Below are 14,803 nucleotides of genomic sequence, written 5' to 3'. Positions count from 1 at the left end.
ACTCTGTCTCAAAAGAAAAAAAAGTATTTGTCTTTTCACCCAAGAATTTTACTTTTGGCAATTTATTCTACAGATAGACTCTTATGTGCAAAATGACATATGTACAATGCTATTCACCACAGCATTGTTTGTAGTAGCAAAATATTAGAAACAATTCAAATGGCCATCAAGGTGACTAGGGAACTAGAAATATAAATTACATGACATTCATAAAATAGGACATTAAGTAGCTATAAAAATGAATGAAGGTGCTCTATATGTTCCAATATGGAAAGATCTCCAAGATACAGTTTTAAATTGAAAAAAAGTACAGAACAGTGCATATATTTTGCTACTTTTTGTGTAAAGAAGGAAGAAAAACAAGAATATATACTTGTATTCACTTGTATATACATAAAGAATATCTAGAAAGATACATAAGTAAAAGAAGATGGTTACCAAAGGCACGGATGGGAATGGATAGATGGGAGTCAAGGATGGGAGGGGGACTTTCTCCTTATACTTATAGTTGTTGACACTGTAACTATATTATCATGAGAGGAGGAGAAGCAGGAGGAGGAGAAGGAGAAGTGGAGTAGAGGTGATTTTTATTGTCATAACTACCAAAGTACTTAAAATTGAATGAAGTCCAGATCACAGTCACTTTTGAGAATCTCAATGTTCATCACGTGGGATTTTTCAATGTGAGATTTGCTCATAGTTCATTTTCAGCCACAGAGTATAACACTGACTTTCAACTGCTGCCTTAGAATTGTTGACATGATTATGGTGAATTATCCTCCTGACAAATTTGGGCTAAATAGGCAACAGATAACATCTTTTAAATTTTTGTGGCAACATTGGTAACTATTGCCTACAGCCTGTGAGAAAAGAATAGGCAATCAAAACACACACACACACAAAGACACACACACAATCTCTCTCTCACACACACACACTTTGGCCAGTGTGATTCTATATGGTTAAAATCATCATATAAGATTATTGATATTGGCTGGGCATGGTGTCTCACGCCTGTAATCCCAGGACTTTGGGAGACTGAGGCGGGTGGATCATGAGGTCAGGAGTTCGAGACCAGCCTGACCAACGTGGTGAACCCTGTCTCTACTAAAAATACAAAAATTAGCCAGGCATGGTGGCGGGTGCATGTAATCCCAGCTACTTTCAAGGCTGAGGCAGGAGCATGGCTTGAACCTGGGAGGTGAAGGTTGCAGTGAGCTGAGATTGCGCCACTGCACTCCAGCCTGGGCGACAGAGCAAGACTCTGTCTCAAAAAAAAAAAAAAAAAAAAATCCTTTTAAATTAGCTCACAGAGCCTATTAATGAGATAACGAGTTAAAATGCGACCTGTGAGTCCTTATAATTATCTACAATTCAGTTATTGCAGGTAATTGTCTACCCTTTCATTTATTAATAGGTCAACACAAAGTCAGCTTGTTAATTAGTTATTTCTGAAATACTGTTCATACCAGTGATCAAGGGAAAAGAAAAGGAAGAGAAAATACACTTTGATATGGTTTGGCTGTGTCCCCCCTCAATCTCATCTTGAATTGTAATCCCCATAATCCCCTCATGGGAGGGACCCAGTGGGAGGTAATTGAATCATGGGGGCAGTTTCCCGCATGCTGTTCTTGAGATAGTGAGTGAGTTCTCACAAAATCTGATGGTTTTATAAGCATTTCCCTGCTGGTATTCATTCTCTTTCCTGCTGCCCTGTGAAGAGCTACCTTTCACCATGATTGTAAGTTTCCTGAGGTCTCCCTAGCCATGTGGAACTGTGAGTCAATAAACCTCTTTTCTTTATAAGTTACCCAGTCTCGGGTATTTTTTTCATAGCAGCATGAGAATGGACTAATACAGAGTTCATATATCTTGTATCAAAAACTAGGCATCATATGTGACAAAAGCAGCAGGGACTTTATATAAATATATTTGTAGAAAAAATAGCACCTGTTTTTATCTTGCTACCATGACTCCAAAGGGGTGAAGCCAAAGTTTCTACAATTAACATGCATTGCTTTTATAATTAATAAAAGAGGCCAGGTGTGGTGGCTTGTGCCTATAATCTCAAAGATTTTGGAAGCCAAGGCAGGAGGATTGCTTTAGCCCAGGGGTTTGAGACTAGCCTGGGCAACATAATGAGACCCTGTCTCAACTAACTAACTAACTAACTAACTAACTAAATAAATAAATAAATAAATAAATAAATAAATAAAGCTAGGCACAGTGGTATGTGCCTGTAGTCCTAGCTACTCAGGAGGCTGAGGCAGGAGGATTGCTTGAGCCCAGGAGTTCAAGACAACAGTGAGCTATGATCATATCACTGCACTCCAGACTGGGTGACAGAGCAATACAGGGAAAAAAAAAAAAAGAAAGAAAAGAAAAGAGATTTTAAAATGTAAACAAGTGTAAGCTGAGCATGCAGACAGGCCTGATGTTAACTCTGATTCTGTCATTTATTATCTATGGAATCTTGGGCAGGTTGCTTTAACCTCTCTGAGTCTCAGTTTTCCCACATGTAAACTAAGGATAATCATACTGGCTTTCTAGGGCTGTAGTGAGCTGTGGATGAATGATGTTTGTGAAGCACTGAGTGCAGGCTGTGGCACAGAGTAGACACACAGTAAAAAGGATTCCCACCCCCCACCCACCCAGTGGAGGCAAGACCCATGGAAGTCAAGCCCAACGTGGACCACAGTTCCTGAGTTTCTCCATTCAGGCTATTCTGTGGCCATGTCAAAGAACAGGTACTTGTCCCTGCTTGTTGGAAGAAACCTGGTTATTAATCCATACCCATTCCATGATTGTAATTAGGACACCTGGAATTTTTGGAGATAAACTAGCTCTGTCCAGATCCCAGAAGGATGTTTTCCTTATTATGCTAGTGAAAAGGTTTCAGTGCAGGAAATGGAAATGGCTGTAGATATTGTAAGCAGAAAGGTCTACAATAGAGAGAACTAAGAGCTTACGAAATGATTGGAAGAGCTGGAGGGGTGAGCTCTAGACTCACCTTCAGGAAGGATTTTTAGGAGACAACAGAACTGACTGAGCTGGGAAGCCACTACCTCTCAGCAACCACGGGACAAACTTCAAGAACTCACTGAGTAGTTCAGAAACCTGAGCTTGAACTCTGTCACTTGTTATCTATGTAACCTTGAACACATTGCTTGAATTCTCAAGAATCAAGACAAGGAAGCTGGCATCATAGCCATTGCTTCTCTGTACCTACAATCTGGTTAATAGATGCATCACCACAATCTTTTTTAATCAAAAACAAACAAAGCTAAAACCAATTGGGAAACAGCCTCTGCCTCACCTATACTTTTCAAATCTCACACAAATACATTTCACTAGTAGAAAGTCATGTCCAGAACCCTAGCTGCAAGGGAGCTTAGAAATGCCATTTTTTAGCTTGTCAGGTTCTCAGTGCAGAAAGGCATATGAGAAACAAAGTTATCACAGAAAGTCATTCTCTTGGAAATTGGGGCAACCTCAGCCAACACCTGTTTGTCTGCATAGGCTCCAAGAGTAGTCATGAGTTTATGCTCATTATGCTCATTGGAAGATGTAGTAGTCATTTGGCTGCCTTGTAAGTATACATCACTCCTTCTCTCTTTCTTACAATGCCCTGCTTTTAATTTATTAATTTCATTTAGGTATCTACTTCTTCTCTAAGCAACATGTGTCTTCAGAAAACTGACCCCAATTCCAGTTCCAGGGGTGGAACCTAATTAAATGAGCACATTTCATCTTTCTGGTCACAGACATTGGTCTAAGGGCAGGCATGTTAACAAAACCAGAAGAATCATGATGAGAAGCAAGAATTCAAGAATCTTACTTGAATTGTTGACACAAAAGCCCTCTCATGTCTGCTTGATGTAATCAAGAAAACAAGTAGTCCTTGCTTCTGTCTTGCTACCATGGATGAAGCCAACCTGAGGACAAAGCTCATACACATAAGAGGGAAGAGCCTGGAATCTCAGAGAAATAGAACTGGGCCCTGGTCAAACCTTACCTGAATTCTATATTAGAGTTATATAGAGAGAAATTGATTAATGGGTTTAGCAGCAGCTAAAGTGAATTGGAAAACAGATTGGAAGACAATATCCACAACGAATAACCAGATTCATGGAGAGGCAAAGGGATTGAAAATACAGATATGAACATAAAAGACATACAGAATACAGCGCTAAGGTCTAACATATGTGTAAACGGAATTCTGGAAGGACAGGGAGAGAAAATATGAAAAAGTAGTATCTAAAGAGATAGTGGATGAAAAATTTCTAAAACTGACAAAAGACAAAACCCCAGATTCAGGACACACTGTGAAACCCAAGTGCAATAAATACCACATTCAGGCAAATCTTGGTAAATTATTTTTTTTAAATGACAAAGAAACAATCTCAAAAACAGTAACGAATAGAGAGATTACCTTGACTGGAACAACAACAGTGAGGCTGCCCAGTAACTTCTCAGTGGAAACTGGAGAAGCCAGAGACAATGGAATATCTTCCATTGTCTAGATATTGAAAATAAGTACTAACCCAGAATTTCATACTCAGCTAACATGTCCTTCTAAAAGCATGAGATGATTTAACTCCAGCAGACCGCTGTTAGTGGAAAATACTAAAGGTTGTTCTTCAAGCAGAAGAACACAGGCATTCTAGACACAGGCATTAATGAAGAACATCAGAAAAGGGGGAAGGCTAGGTAACTATTGTATTTTTTAAATAATAACAATAATGTAACAACATCTAATGGGTTTAAATATATACATTTAATATTCAATATATTTTTATTACATGTATTTATTGTTGTATATAATATATACATAAATATATGTATATATAGAGAATTAAAATATATAACAACAGTAACATATAAGTCCAGACAAGAAATGAAGTTATTCTAAAGGTCCTTACATTGTCTGGAAAGAGAAAGAGTAATAATTTAGATTAGACATTGATAAGCCAGTGTATATTATAATTTCATGGGTCACTACTGAAAGAAGAGTAAAGGAATAGAATTACCAAGCTAACAGGAGGGGAAAATAAAATAATTGAAGAATTCAAAGAATTGAAATTGTACGGATTGTATAAATGTGTTTTAGGACACAACCTAAGCTAAAACTAATAAGAAAAAGAACAGCAAATTAAACCCAAGGAAACAACCCAAGTAATTAATCACACTGGCTTATTAAAAGAGAAAAAAAGTACATAATTATCTCAATAGGGGCACAAAAGTCTTCTGATAAAAGTCAACATCTGGCTGGGTGTGGTAGCTCAGGCCTATAATCCCAGCACTTTGGGAGGCCGAGGCGGGCAGATCACGAGGTCAGGAGATGGAGACCAGCCTGACCAACATGGTGAAACCCCATCTCTACTAAAAATACAAATTAGCTGGGCATGGTGGCAGCCACCTGTAGTCCCAGCTACTCGGGAGGCTGAGGCAGGAGAATGGTGTGAACCCGGGAAGCAGAGCTTGCAGTGAGCTGAGATTACACCAGCCTGGGTAACAGAGCAAGACTCCTTTGCAAAAAAAAAAAAAAATAGTCAACATCCATTTATGATAATAATGCTTAGCAATCTAAGAGTAGAAGGGAATTCTCTTAATCTGATAAAGAATATCTACCCCAAACCTAGAGCAAACTCACATTTAATGGTGAAAACTTAAAAGCTTCTCCTCTGCAACAGGGAACACAGTAGAATGCCTACTATCATCACTTCAACATTGTACTAGGAATCCTGGTTAAGTCAGTAAGACAAGAAAAAGAAATTAAGTCTAAGAGTTGAAAAGGGATAAAAATGAATTATTCACAAACAATATCAATGTGGATTTAGAAACTTTTTAAAAGTACATGCATACCTCGGACATATTATGGGTTCAATTCCAGACCACTACAATAAAGCAAATATTACAATAAAGTGAGTCACACAAATTTTTTGTTTCCCATTGCATTGCATATACAAGTTATGTTTGGGCAGGAATGGTGGCTCCCACCTGTAATCCAGGCACTTTGGGAGGCCGAGGTAGGTGGATTGCTTGAGCTCAGGAGTTCAAGTGTAGTTTGGGCAACATGGCAAAACCGTCTCTACAAAAAATACAAAAATTAGCTGGGCATGGTGGCACATGCCTGTGGTCCCAGCTATTTAGGAGGGTGACTGAAGTGGAAGGATTACTGGAGCCCAATAGGTCAAGGCTGCAGTGAGCTGAGATCATGCCACTGCATGCCAGCCTGGGTGACAGAATGAGACCCTGTCTCAAAAAAAAAAAAAAAAAAGTTACATTTACACTACACTATAGTGTATTGTGCAATAGCATCATGTCTAAAAATGTATATTCTTTAATTTAAAATACTTTATTGCTGAAAATGCTAACAATCATCTGAGTCTTCAGCAAGTTGTAATCCTTTTGCTGGTGAGGGTCTTGCCTCAATATTGATGGCTGCTGACTGCTCAGGGTGGTGGTTGGTTGCTGAAGGCTAGGGTAACTGTGACAATTTCTGAAAATAAGACAGCAATGAAGTTTGCCACATAATTGACTCTTTCTTTCACAAAAGATTTCTCTATAGCATGCAATGCTGTTTGATGGGATTTTTACCCACAGTAAAACTTCTTTCAATATTGGAGCCAATCCTCTCAAACACTGCCACTGCTTAATCAGCTAAATTTACATAATTTTCTAAATCTTTTGTTGTCATTTCAAGTGTTCACAGCATCTTCACCAGGAGTAGATTCCATTTCAAGAAACCACGTTCTTTGTTCATCCATAAGAAGCAACTTCAAGTTCAATCATAAGATTATAGCAATTCAGTCACATTTGAAGCTCACTTTTAATCCTAGTTCTTTTGCTGTTTCTGCCACATCAGTAATTACTCCCTCCACTGAAGTCTTGAACCTGTCAGAGTCATGCATGAGAGCTGGAATCAACTTCTCCCAAACTCCCATTAATGTTGATATTTTGACCTCCTTCCATTAATCATAAATGTTCTTAATAGCATCTAGAATGGTGAATCCTTTACAGAATATAGTCATTGTGCCCAGATCCATCAGAGGAATCACTATGTATGGCAGCTATAGCCTTATGAAATGTATTTCTTAAATAAGACATGGAAGTCACACCTACTCCTTGATCCATGGGTTGCAGAATGAATGCTGTGTTAGCAAGCACGAAAACAACATGAATCTCCCAATACATCTCCACCAGAGAGCGCTTGAGTGACTAGGTGCATTGTCAATCAACAGTAATACTTTGAAAGGATTCTTTTTTTTTTTTGAGCAGTAGGTCTCAACAGTGGGCTTAAAATATTCAGAAAATCATGCTATAAACAGATGTGCTGTCATCCCAGCTTTGTTGTTCCATTTATAGAGCACAGGCTGAGTAAATGAGCACTGGCTTCAACTTAACATCACCAGCTGCATTCGTGCCTAACAAGAGAGTCGGCCTGTCCTTCAATGCATTGAAGCCAGGCACTGACTTCCCCTCTCTAGCCATGAAAGTCCTAGATGGCATCTCCTTCCAAGAGAAGGCTGTTTCATCTACATTGAAAGTCTGCTATTTAGAGTAACCACCTTCATCAATGATCTTAGCTAGATCTGGATCAGTTGCTGCAGCTTCTCCATCAGCACTTGCTGCTTCCCCTTGCCCTTTTATACTATGAAGATGGCTTCTTTCCTTAAACCTCATGAACCAATCTCTCGTAGCTTCTGACATTTCTTCTGCAGCTTCCTCAGCTCTCTCAGGCTTCACAGAGCTGAAGAGAGTTAGGGCCTTGCTCTGGATTAGTCTTTGGTTTAAGGGGATGTTGTGGCTGGTCTGATCTTTTATCCAGACCACTAAAACTTTCTCCACATCAGCAATAAGGCTATTTCACTTTCTTATCATTCAAATGTTCACTAAAGTAGCACTTTTAATTTCCTTCAAGAACTTTTCCTTTGCTTTCCCAACTTGGCTAACTGTTTGGGGCAAGAGGCCTAGCTTCAGCCTATCTCAGCTTTTGACATGCCTTCCTCACTACGCTTAATCATTTCTAGCTTTGAATTTAAAGTGAGAGACTTGCAACTCTTCCTTTCACTTGAACACATAGAGGCTATTGTAGGATTATAATTTCAATATTGTTTTGTCTCAGGGAATAGGGAGGCCTGAGGAGAGGGGGAGAGATGGGAAAAGGGCCAGTCAATGGAGTAGTGAGAATATACACAACATTTATTAAATTTGCGAGCTTACGTGGGCACGGTTTGTGGTACCCCAAAACAATGACAATAGTAACATCAAAGATAACTGATTACAGATCACCCTAACAGAAACAATAATTAAAAAGTGTGAAATACTACAAGAATTACCAAAATGTGACACAGAGACATGAAGTGAACACACGCTGTTGGAAAAATGGCAGCAACAGACTTGCTCAATGCAAGACTGCCACAAACCTTCACTTTGCAAAAAAAAAAAAAAAAAAATGTAATATCTGCAAAGGGCAGTAAGGCAAAGTACAGTAAAACAAGTTAAGATTGTCCAGATAAAGTCATTACAATTAATATGGCTAACTGTATTGTTGTTCACAAATATTCTACGTGCCTCCCTGCCTTGTTGAACTTAAACATACCTTACATGATTTACTTTGGCTAAGTGGTATGTGTATCTTCTGGGAAGAAGCTTTAGGAGCCAGCTCATGGTTAACCATGTTCTCTGTTTTCTCTACCCCTGAGAATCTTGAAGCATGTGCTGAGAAAAATCCTGTATCAGTCTGGGTCCATGAGTGACTTCAAAGGGCAGGGCTTCCATGCAGATCTGTAGTGGATTTATAGTGTAAGTGAAAGGCAAATACTGTTTAAAGAAGTGAAAGTTTTTGTTTTTTACTGTAGCATAACCTAGCTTACCCTGATGGATACACTTGAGGTTTCTGGATGCGAGAAGCATCAAATGTATTTCTATAAAGTAACAGCAACAAATACGAAGTTAAAAAAATTTTCTTTTTTGAGGGACAGGATCTTGCTTTGTTACCCAGGCTAGAGTGCAGTGGCATGATCACCACCTACTGCAGTCTCAAACTCCTGGGCTCAAGTGACCCTCCTTCCTCAGCCTCCCGAGCAGCTGGGATTACAGGGGCATGCCACCACACTCAGCTAATTAAAAAAAAAAAAATTTGTAGAGACAGGCTCTCGCTATGTTAACTAGGCTGGTCTCGAACTCCTGGGCTCAAGTGATCCTTCCACCTTGGCCTCCAAAGTGCTGGAACTACAGGCATGTGCCACTGCACCCAGCTGAAAGTAAAAATTTAAAGGTACTGTTTGTAATAGCATAAAAAATAGTGAGTACCTTTGGGACAAATATAATAAAATATGTGAAAGACCTCTACCCAGGAAACAAGACATTAGAGAATTAAAGAAGATCTAAATTATTACCATAACATACGCCCAGATTCAAAGACTCAATATTATGAAGATGCCAACATTTCCCACATTGATCTAGAGATTAAATGCAATCTTAATAAAAAATATTAGCAGTTTTGTTCATGGAAATTGACAAGCTGATTCTACAATATATGGAAATGCAAAGAATAAAAAATAGTCAAGACATTCTTAAAAAGAAGAACAAGATGGAAACACTATGAAGTATCAAGACTTATTATAAAGCTACAGCAGTTAACTTTGATATTGGCACATAGGTAAACAAATAGACCAACCCCCTTTCTGTGGGTCCAGAAAGAGACCTACATATGTAGACCCTTCTTTTTTTTTTTTTTTTTTTTTTGAGACAAAGTCTCACTCTGTCGCCAAGGCTGGAGTACAGGAGTACAGTAGCATGATCTCGGCTCACTGCAAACTCCATCTCCCGGGTTCAAGCGACTTTCCTGCCTCAGTCTTCTGAGTAGCTGGGATTACAGGCACGCACACCACACCCAGCTGGTTTTTGTATTTTTAGTAGAAATAGGGTTTCACCATGTTGGCCAGGCTGGTCTTGAACTCCTGACCCCAGGTAATCTGCCTGCCTCAGCCTCCCAAAATGCTGGGATTACAGGCATGAGTCACTGCCTCCAGCCTGGACCCTTCATTTTTGAAAAAGGTAGTGCTTCAGAGTAGTGGAGAAAGGACAATTCTTTCAATAAACAGTATTGGGTCCTTTTTTCTTTAAGTTTTTCTTCTCTTTACCTACTGTCTATTTCTTCCAATGTTTTAGCCATTGGATATCCATATAAAAAAAAAAAAACTTAAAAATGAAACAACAAAACACCATTAAAAAAAATCAATCCAGGTGGATTATGGCTTAAAATGTGAAGGGTAGAACAATTAATCCCCTAAAGATAATATAGGAAAATATCTTTATGATATTTTCTATGGTAAGGAAAGATTTCTTAAATAGGATTCAAAAAATACTAAGCATAGAAGAAAAGATTGGATTATGTCAAAATTTAAAACTTCTGTTCATCAAAATTCACCATTAACAGAGTACAGGCAAACCACAGAGTGAAAGATACCATGATATGTATTACCAACTAGTAGTAACATTCAGAAAATATAAAAAACTATTATAAGCCTGGAAGAAAAGATCTGAAAAACTAATAGAAAAATTGGCAAGAAACTTGGACGGGCACTTCATCAGAAAGGATATCCAAGTAGCCAATACACATATGAAAAAACATTCGACATCATTAGTCATCATGGAAATGCAAATTAAAACCACAACAAGATACCACTGGATTCCCACCACAATGGCTAAAAATAAGAAGATTGATGATAAGTGTTGTCCAGGATGCAGCACAAGAAGAACACTCCTATCATGCTGGTGGGAGTGAAAATTGATACAATCACTCTGGAAAAGAGTTTGACACATGCTACCTGCCAGCAGTTCCTCTCCTATGTATATATGCCCAGCAGAAATGTATGCACACTTGCACAAAAAACTCTCAAAGAATGTTCTTAGCACCATTATTCATAATAACCAAAGACTGGTAATAACCCAAATATCCATCAACAGCAGAAAAAAATAACTTCATAATACATGGTATATTCACATTATTCAGCAATTAAAATTAATGAACTTCAGCTGTGTGTGGTGGCATACACCTGTAATCCCGGCAATTTGGGAGGCTTGAGGCAGGAGGATTGCCTGAGCTCAGGAATTTGAGACTAGCCTGGGCAACATGGTGAAACCCCATCTCTACAAATACAAAAGTTAGCCAAGCATAGTGGTGCGTGCCTATAGTCCCAGCTACTTGGGAAACCGAGGCGGGAGGATTACTTGAGAGGCTGTGGTGAGTCAAGATCATGCCACTGCACTCCAGCCTGGACAACAGAGTGAGACCCTGTCTCAAAAATTTTACAAAATAAAATTAATGAATGTCAGCTACATTTTAATAAATGGATGAATTTTACAAAGTTAATGTTGAGCAAAATAATACACACCATGTGATTCCATTTGTAATACGTTCAAGAATAGGCCATTAGCTCTCAAAGTGTTGTCCCGGGCCAGCAGCATCAGCATCACCTGGTAACTTGTTAGAAATGAACATTCTCAGGCCGGGTGCGGTGGCTCACGCCTGTAATCCCAGCACTTTGGGAGGCCGAGGCGGGCGGATCACGAGGTCAGGAGTCCGAGACCAGCCTGGCCAACAGTGAAACTCCATCTCTACTAAAAATACAAAAAATTAGCCAGGCATGGTGGCGGGCGCCTGTAATCCTAGCTACTTGGGAAGCTGAGGCAGGAGAATCACTTGAACTTGGGAGGCAGAGGCTGCAGTGAGCCAAGATCACACCACTGCACACCAGCCCGGGCAACAGTGCGAGAGTCCCTCTCAAAAAAAAACAAAAGAAAGAAATGAACATTCTCGGGTTCTACCCCAGACCTACTGAAACAGAAACTTTGAGAGTGTGTCCCAGAAATATGTTTTAACAAATCTTCCAGGTCATTCTGTTATACATTTAAGTTTGAAAATCACTGGAAGTTGGGACAGAGATGGTTTGGGGTTTAGGAAAATGGGGAAGTGGAGCTCGGGGGCATGAGAGGGTTGTAGGGTCCCAGTGCTGTTCTGTTCCTTGGCCTGGTTGGGAAGTATTTTCAGCCTTTGATAATTCACCTACCTACATGTACACTTGGGATTTGTGCACTTCATTGTTTATGTCTTATGTTTCATTTTTAAAATCTAAAATGCTTATTAGAAGGTGCTAGATAATAAAACTGAGGAAATCTTCCAAAAACAAAGCAAAAACAAAAAACACAGATGGAAAAAATGAGTGAATGAAGAGATGCAGAACATATAATATCTCAATAGTAGATGTTCCAGAAAGAGAAACAGAGAAAAAAAGGGGAAGGAAAACATCCAAGGGATAATTTAAGAAAAATTCTTAGAACTAAAGCCCATGAATTTCCAAACAAATTGAAAGGGCCCATCAAGTGCCTGTTTCTCTATGTTGGTCAGGCTGGTCTCAAACTCCTGACCTCAGGTGATTCACGTGCCTCAGCCTCCCAAAGTGCTGGGATTATAGGCATGGGCCACCGCACCTGACCCAGGATTGCTATTTTTTTGGAGCGAATTTTATAGAACTGACTCTTTATGAGCACGTCCAACTTTCATAACAACACAGCTAAAAGCAAAACATGATGCTTTGACTGTGTGATCAGGTGGGTCGATTAAAGTATCTTCACCTCCCCAGAAATGATGCCAAAGATAAGCATTTACTAAAAATGAAGGGATGTTCACAATATGTTAAATGGAAAAAGCAGACTACAAAATGATGTGCACATTAAAAGTGTATGTGTGTGTAGAAGAAAGTGTGAAGGATACACACCAAAATGTTTGGAGTTACTCTCTCTTCTTGATGGGTGGAGAGGGGGTATTTTCTTCCATTTGTTTGTTTGTAGCCCATATTTCTGCCATCTCAGTATCCTCAAATCTTCCAGATTAACAGGATCATGCTTTCTCTTAAGATTGAGGCCGGGCACGGTGGCTCAAGCCTGTAATCCCAGCACTTTGGGAGGCCGAGACGGGCGGATCACGAGGTCAGGAGTTCGAGACCATCCTGGCTAACACGGTGAAACCCCGTCTCTACTAAAAAATACAAAAAACTAGCCGGGCGAGGTGGCGGGCGCCTGTAGTCCCGGCTACTCGGGAGGCTGAGGCAGGAGAATGGCGTAAAAACCCGGGAGGCAGAGCTTGCAGTGAGCTGAGATCCGGCCACTGCACTCCAGCCTGGGCGACACAGCGAGACTCCGTCTCAAAAAAAAAAAAAAAAAAAAAAAAAAAAGATTGAAATAAAAATGGCTGAAATCTTCATCCTATGTCTTGTGCAAAGTCCATGGCCCTCCCCCAACGTCACTGCAAATTTCCTGGTGCTTAGCTGTCATGTTCACTCCAGTTTCCTCTTCCTGCTGCTCTCGATTTCCCTGGCATCCTACTTTCTGCAGCTGTCCCCTTCTCTCTGCCCCTAGTTAACCCAAATATGGAACACTGCCCCTTTTCTTTGATTTCCCCCAAGGAGTATCTTACATGAGGCACTGCTGAGGGGCTACAGCCCTACATAGTACTGTACACAACTTAAAATCTACAGGAACATCTCTGTTCCAATGTGTCCTGGCTGACCCTGCTTCTGGGAGATTTTCACTGGACGCTCTTCTCAGACCCTGCCTCTCACCAAGAGAGAGGGATGGCCTCACTTCTGCCCCCTCCAGGCTCCACTCTGTGCCTTCGGGATACTCACCTGCCACCAAGAGGACACTACCAAATCCTCAGGTTCTTTGTTTTCATATGCAGAGTGTGAGGCCTCCCTCATGAAATCCGCTTCTTCCAGCAATAAGATCTTGTCTTTTATGTTGGAAATTTCATCAAGAAACCTTTTGAGAGTTATCTCCTCCAAGTGGAACAAGCAGTAGGAGTCAGTTCTGGTTGTCTTCTCACTCTGTGCATAATGATTGTGCATTTTCTAGCATGACTGTGCATTGCTTTTGTAATTCAACTATTTTCAGCAAGAGAAGTACCAATAGTATTCAGGAGTGGTTGCTGAAGCAGCAGCCACCTGTGAGCAGGTGTAAACATCAAGTCCCAAGGGTCCAGCAACTACCTAAACCTTCTGCTTTGTGCCAGGCTGAGGGAATGTTCACTAAGGCAGTGTGGCAGGTGGAGGCCAGAGCAGGCCCAGAGTTCCCTGGAGCTGCTGAGCCCAGTGTGGGCAACAGGACTCCAAAGAGACTTGTAGCCAGTACAAACTATGCCCCAGCTAAGCATGATGCCTTCCGCTTTCTTCCATATTGATATCACCTGCCCCAGGCCTGGCACAGGTGCAGCGCCTTCCCCAGAAGCCTTCCCTGACAGCCTCCTTCTTCACCAGCTCTACTACTTATCAGCTGTATGGCAAGTTAGTTCACCTCCCCCATGCCTCGGTTTCCCCACCTATAAAATGAGGATAAGAATGTCTGTAAGAATCAAATAAGTAATACTTGTAAAGTACTTGTAACGGTGCTTGGCTTAGAGTTAGTACTGTATAATGTTAGTCATCATCACCATCACCATTATGATTTCCACTGTGCCCATGGAATCTGCCCTTGACCAAGACATCCACTTGGTCTTGTGTGGGAGGCTGCCTAGGGGAAGGAGGGCCTGATATTATTTATTTTTGTTCACATCCCTGCCAGCAAAGGTGCCAGCACCAAATTTGTGCTCAGTACCTACCTGGCTGATTAAACTTTGGAAAGAAGCAGCAGATCAGTTGAGAAACCACATGCAAGCATATCTGTCCTGAAACCCTAGTTAGTTCTGTGACGTCCCTTCTTAGAAATTCTGAGTTTTCTTTCCCTAGACATGGTCACT

This window comes from Macaca nemestrina, chromosome 12 (assembly GCF_043159975.1).
Source record: "Macaca nemestrina isolate mMacNem1 chromosome 12, mMacNem.hap1, whole genome shotgun sequence".
Lineage (NCBI taxonomy): Eukaryota > Metazoa > Chordata > Mammalia > Primates > Cercopithecidae > Macaca > Macaca nemestrina.
The sequence above is the reverse complement of the archived record's forward strand: the minus strand, read 5'-3'. Positions refer to the sequence as shown.